A 6,000-nucleotide genomic window follows, 5' to 3' on the forward strand; every position below is an offset into this window, starting at 1 on the left:
AAAAATGAGCTCGAGGCAATGTAGCCAGAAAGATCTCTGTGTCCAGCGTGGCCTACAACATGGTGCTGGGTACTCCAAGAAGCCAGGTCACGGCATTGCAAACTGGGCACGAAGAAAACCTGCGTACTTTAGATCAATGTCACTGGCCCTCCATTCCCATTGATAATTAAGTACAGTCAAATCTAAAATCATGACACCTTGCCTTGATGTACTGAGTCAGCTGTCGTTACCTGTCTTTTAATAAATGAACCTCACACGTGTTACCATCCATGACTGATGCATAACAGCTTGGGGGCTAGAACTCACATTTTAAGCATATGGGCTTAAACAAAACAAATCAACAGAAATACTGCCTACTATTCCTTTACAGGGAGGGACACAGGCTATGCTGTTGGATCCTTGGGATTCATAGTACTGGGCTGAAAGACTCAGTTTCTTCAGTAACAAGAACTGGTATTTTCCTCATATCTCTAATTCACTCACTCATAATAGAAAACTAAGTCTCTTGATAAAAGAATTGAGGCATTTAAGGGATGTTAGAATAGAACTATAATTGGATTAACATTATCAGATGCCCTTAAATCTGTGCTTCGCATGCTCATCATGTAAAAATTCAGAGATTAATGACTCCTTGGTGTGGAGGTAAAATGATTTTACAATGCAAGCTGTCGATTAATAATGCTCTCCCCCACTGACCTTCTGTTGAGCTAATGGTTTGCTCTTCTAGTTGGAGTTGCAGACACTCCTTTGTAGCAACCATGACAAGTGTTTGATAAAAGAAACCCCACTGGTTTTACACCTGAGTCATCCTCATTTTCTCCTATCTAGACCTCCTCAAAACTTGTCAGCTTTCTCTAACTCAGACCTATGCAAATGCCACTTTGGTAGCCCTTCAAAAAGCTTAGAATATAATTCCTTTTTACCATTTTACTCCATGATTCAATCAGTAGAACTCACAGTACATAGAAATCACATCTGCTAATGAAATTAGCTATTTAACCCTTGCCAAATTCCCTCCAGCATAAGGAGAGGTGTTACAGAAGATAAAGCCTTATAAAAAAAGCCCCAAACCCACAAGTCAATTGCAGACATGCTGCAATTGCTTCTGAAGTAGCTTTTCTCATCTTGCTAAGCCTCTTGGAGGAATACAAACAGGAAGAAGGTGATGCCATTGAGAGTGTGGAAAACCATCGAATCGGAACATTTCATTACTTAAGAGATGCTGTCAGCTGCACTGCAACATTTCCCACTGCCCTGGAAGAATTAGCAAGAAAAGAAATACATGTTTTAGCACACAGCCACAGTATTAGCAAGGCTTTTTTCTGGCACTGGTAGGTATTTCACAGTACAGAGATTTTCAATGCTTGTTAATGCATGCACTGTGTCATTATCAATGGATCTGTCTATTACCTGTCATTGCAAGGAAGTACCAGACTTCCAAAAACTCTTTTTAACAATGGCAAAACCAGCTGAAATGTTGCTTTATTTAAAACCTGCTAGATTGAAATAGGAAAAAGAGGATATCGAAAGTATTGCTGTACTTTGTGGGCAGGTTCTTCCTTCCACTCCCTCCCTTTCCTCCCTTCTTTTTCATCCGCAAGCCCATTCCACAAAGGCAAGCTCCTTCCCCCCAGCTCTGCGTGGTTATCTGCCCTCATCTCATGCCAGGCGGGGGGACCCCTGCAGATACCCCCTCTGGTGTCCCAGACACCACTGGGAGTGATGGAAAGAAACATGAAAGGAACGTTGAACTCTTGGTGCTGCAGAAGTGCTGTATGGGGTCAAGGGCACAGGGCAGGTGCCACTCTCCGCCTGCCCGGCGGCTCCCAGCAGCGATGGCAGCCCAGGCAGGAACAGTCAACGAGGTGCTAAACGAGCTCAGAGACCCAGCCAGCGCAACACTGCGCCTGGCAGAGCTGCCAAGTTGTGTCCCATAAGGTGGATGGCAATTCAAGAAAGCATTTCCCTCCCAGCACACGTGCCCTGGGCATCCCCTGCCAGCGGGGCTCTGCGGCCGGTGCTGGGGGTAGTGCGCACAGCCCTGGCTCTGCTTCGGGAAGGGCAGGACAGTGCTCAGGTCTCAGGATACTCACATGAGCATCACAGCAGATAAGGTAAAAGCCAACCATCTGAGACCATTTTCTCATGGAATAGTGCCCTGTAAGGCCATCCTGGGGCAGCAGGGACATCAGTGAATGAAGGAAGCGGAAAATATCCACCGTCAGCGAGCAGACCCTGGTGCTAAATACGGCACTTAGGCTTGCTTTTGTATTGTGGGTGGAAGCTAAATGAGAGTGACTAGCTGTGATTACCAGAGAATGAGGTAGGCATCTATGTTTGTAAAGGGAGAAAATGGAGAGAGGGAAAAGGTAGTGGAAAGTTTATTCCTCCAGGAGTGCAGGCAGACAAGGGCTGGAAGCCCAGCGCTTCCCAGTGGCTGGGGCTGGGTGGCCCTGCTGCTGCCCTGTCCCGAGTTGGGTGGTGCAGGCAGTGATGGGTGCTGGGGGGCCATAACCTCGCCCGCCTCTCCAAGAGGGGCAGCCCCGATTTTAAGTCCAGTTTTACAATGAAGACTCATAGCAGCAAGCCTAATTAGCGTAAGACTGCAATTGTAATATATATATTTCAAAATAAATTAGTAACTGCCGTGGACACAGGAAAGGACCCCAACAGAAGGTGTTAATTTGCCATCCTCTACCACGGTGGCATGCAAAACCCCCGCCGACTTCATTGCACTGAGGACGTCAGAGCTGGGGCCCTGTGGCACCGCTTGCCCCTGCTCCGTGGACAGCAATGGGGACCACGGACCATGAGCCCAGCTCTCCTCTGCGACAGCGCTGGGCTGTGAGTAGCACAGGAGGGATTGAGGGATGGAAAAAGATCACTGCCAGGAGCCCGGCAGGCACCTTAAATGTGTCTGGCAGCTGAGACACAGTGGAGAGCTGACGGGGTGATGTGAGAGAGGGTTATGAATGGCAATTGAAAAAGCTGCTGAAAGAAAACACAGTAAAAAAACGATTTGTGATTTTTGTATCGTCAGGGAGCAGATTCTGTCTTTGAAATACCTCTGGCAGAGCTGAGACCCCAGCCAAGAGCCCCAGGGCCCCGCCGCAGAGCTATCGGGGCCTCTGCCTGCCATCCTCCCCTCAGGACATCTTCCAGCGTGGGGGGTCTTCCTTGATGGACATGCTTCTTCCTTCATGCATGCACGCTGATAGATTAAGCAGCTTGGCCCTTGCTGTGCTTCGCAGCTGGCTGAGATTCCCAGATAACTCTGCAAAATGATAAACTGGATTTTTAGGAGGTGGCTGAGACTGGCAGGGCAGGGTGCTGTGAGAGGCACAGGCTTCAATGGCAAGGAGGCAGGGCCGCTTCTCAGCCCCGCACAGCTCCTGAGGGGCGAGGAGTGCTACTGAATTAACACCAAGGACATTCAGAGTCCCCAGAGACAGCAGGTGGTTGCGGGTGTGAGTTTAGGATACTCTTTACTTTTCCATCTCCATAAAAAGAAGTTACTGCTGGAGAAACCAAGGACAGTCAAATGGTACTGCACCCGCTTTTTTGATGAAGCTGTAGAAGCGTGAGGGTTAGGGGAAGGTGATACCAGTTGAATGCCAGTCCCTGCCAGAGCAGCTGGCAGCAGTGCTGGTGCCTGAGCTGATTTGCTCCCTGCGGGGCTGGAGGCAATGAGGCCCAGACCCCAGGCGCATCCCCGGAGCTCTGCACTGGGGAGCGGGGCGGTGACCCCCAAACCTCCCCGCGCTGGTGGCCCCCAAGAGCCTGCACGGGGCCTTTGGCCACTCTTCCCGAGCCCCACTCGCCCCTGCAAACCCCCGGGAAGCCGCCAGCGAGAGGTGGCAGTGGGTTGCTGGTTTCTCCTGGCTTTCGCCTGCTGCTTTTTCCTGCAGGTTCAGGAGGAAAAGGCAAAACAGCAGAGTTGCCCTGCACGAATGGTGCTGGCAGCTGCTCACAGAGGGGAAAGGCCAGGCCCTTTTCTGGCCTTTTAATCAGTAGGAAGGACTTTCTGCGGTAGGCCAGGGTGCAGCTTGGCTGAGCTCTGCACTATATGGGATATACGCATTAGCTGCAGCTCCTTCCCAGCTGACAAACACCAGCCCTGCTCTGATGTCAAGGGAGCCAGATGAGTGTTCACAGGACAGCACAGTGCAGGAGGGATTTTCTTTGGTTCACAGAGGTAGCTGAGGGTAAGTCTACGTATAAAATATGTAAGTGCACCAAGCTCTGCATTCGTGGTTTGCAGGTAAAATTCCCCAGGTATGCAGGTAAAATTGGAGGCAGCGCTCTGCGACACAAGCCAGGACTTCCCAAGGGCAGATGTACGCTTCAGCACTGTGGGATGCTCAGGCTGCTCTGGGCACACACTGGGGTGACCAAGGGCCTGCAGAGAGGCCCAGCCAAGTCCGTAGGAGCTGAAAGACGTGCTGTTGCCTCCAGCAGCCACTAGCTTTTGCTGTGTGCTGGGCTGCTGTGTGCCACGAGAGGTGCCGCCGGGCGGCCGGGGCACTGAGGTGTGGGCTGCAGGGCAGTTCTGTCTCCAGTCGGCACGCTTGGCCAGCGAGGACAGCAAGGCACATTTTATTGCAAGATAGGATGGCAAAGCTATATTCCCAACAGAGCAGGACAGGGCCTGCCTGACTGCCGTGTTGCAGCTCATCAGGCCTGACAAACCAGCAAGCCATTCCGGTTGCCATTCCCTTCTTGCTCTTATTCTATTACAGAGCATCTAAATTGCGATTACTGTACAGAAAACTGAATGATGCTGTCCTCCAGGCGTGTCATTACAGCTTCTATTAGAAACAAGCCAATGACAGGTGGAGGAAGCTCCAGACATCTCAATCGCTTTCTAAAACTTGCATGAATTTCATCAGGAGCCAGAGTGCAGGAGCTGGGGGGATGCACTGCTCTACCTTCCTGCCAGATCGTGCCTGTGCCCACTGTCCTCGGGCAAGTTTCACAGGAGTGGAGGAGGAGGGAAAAGTCCTTGCATGCTCTGAAAACTCTCCCACCTGCTTGTTTAAAGTTTCTGTGCTGTGTTTAACCTCAAATCAGAGCTTCAGTGCAGACTCAGAGCAGTGGCAACTTCCTCTGCTGCCTGCTTCTGTGGTGGTTTTCATCCCTCCACCCTCATGGCTCATCCAGCACCTTCGCCTGTGCCCAGGGCTGGAGCGTGGGGACATCACTGTGACAGCCACTCCTCAGTGCATCACAGTCACCTACCTCAGCCCCACATGCAGATGCCTGAAGGAGCAAGCCCTGGTGGGGGTTCGGTGTGCTCCAGGCAAGGGGAGCAGGGCTGGCGGGGACCCCCTCCTGGACTCCCATCTGGCTGGTACATCCTTCTGCTGCCTCTGCCCTGTCCCAACGGGTTGGTTCAATTCCTCCTCTCCTGGGTTTGGGGATTTTTTTATAGAGATTGAGTCATTATGTACAAAGACTCTCTGTTGTATGGACGGTCATAGAAGTAATAGCCCTCTTTACCCAGAGCAGCCAGCTGTACCTAAAGCTAGACTCAGCAGGAGCGTGAGTGACACATGGCTGTTCAACGCCACAAAGGGAGGCACTATTTTTGGGAAAACGTTTGTTTCCTCCATCATTTCCATCTGGCAGAGGCAGGAAAGCTGATGTCCAAAGACCTGTGGACTGGGTGGGGGAACGGGGCAGGTCTTGCTCTGGCAGCGGTTGCAGACAGCCCAGGATGTAAGGGAGCATGAGCAGTCATCTCCCAGATTTCGGTTTTGAAGCTCCTCTTGAGAGGGGTCTCTGACCTCCCAGCCCCCCTGGCCTCAGCTCTGCCTCCTGGGAGCAAGAAGTCCGCACCAAAGCAGCCGAAAGGAGCTCTCGCCAAATGGGATGAGATATGGAGATTGAATGAATCAGGCACGAAACTATTTCTGATTTACACCTGTGTAGCTGCTGACAAACCTTCCGTTAAACCCAAGTAAAACCTAAATAAAATGAAGGCAGAACCAGAGACCTGAT

The sequence above is a fragment of the Falco biarmicus genome, chromosome 5 (genome assembly GCF_023638135.1).
Source record: "Falco biarmicus isolate bFalBia1 chromosome 5, bFalBia1.pri, whole genome shotgun sequence".
NCBI classification, from domain to species: Eukaryota; Metazoa; Chordata; class Aves; order Falconiformes; family Falconidae; genus Falco; species Falco biarmicus.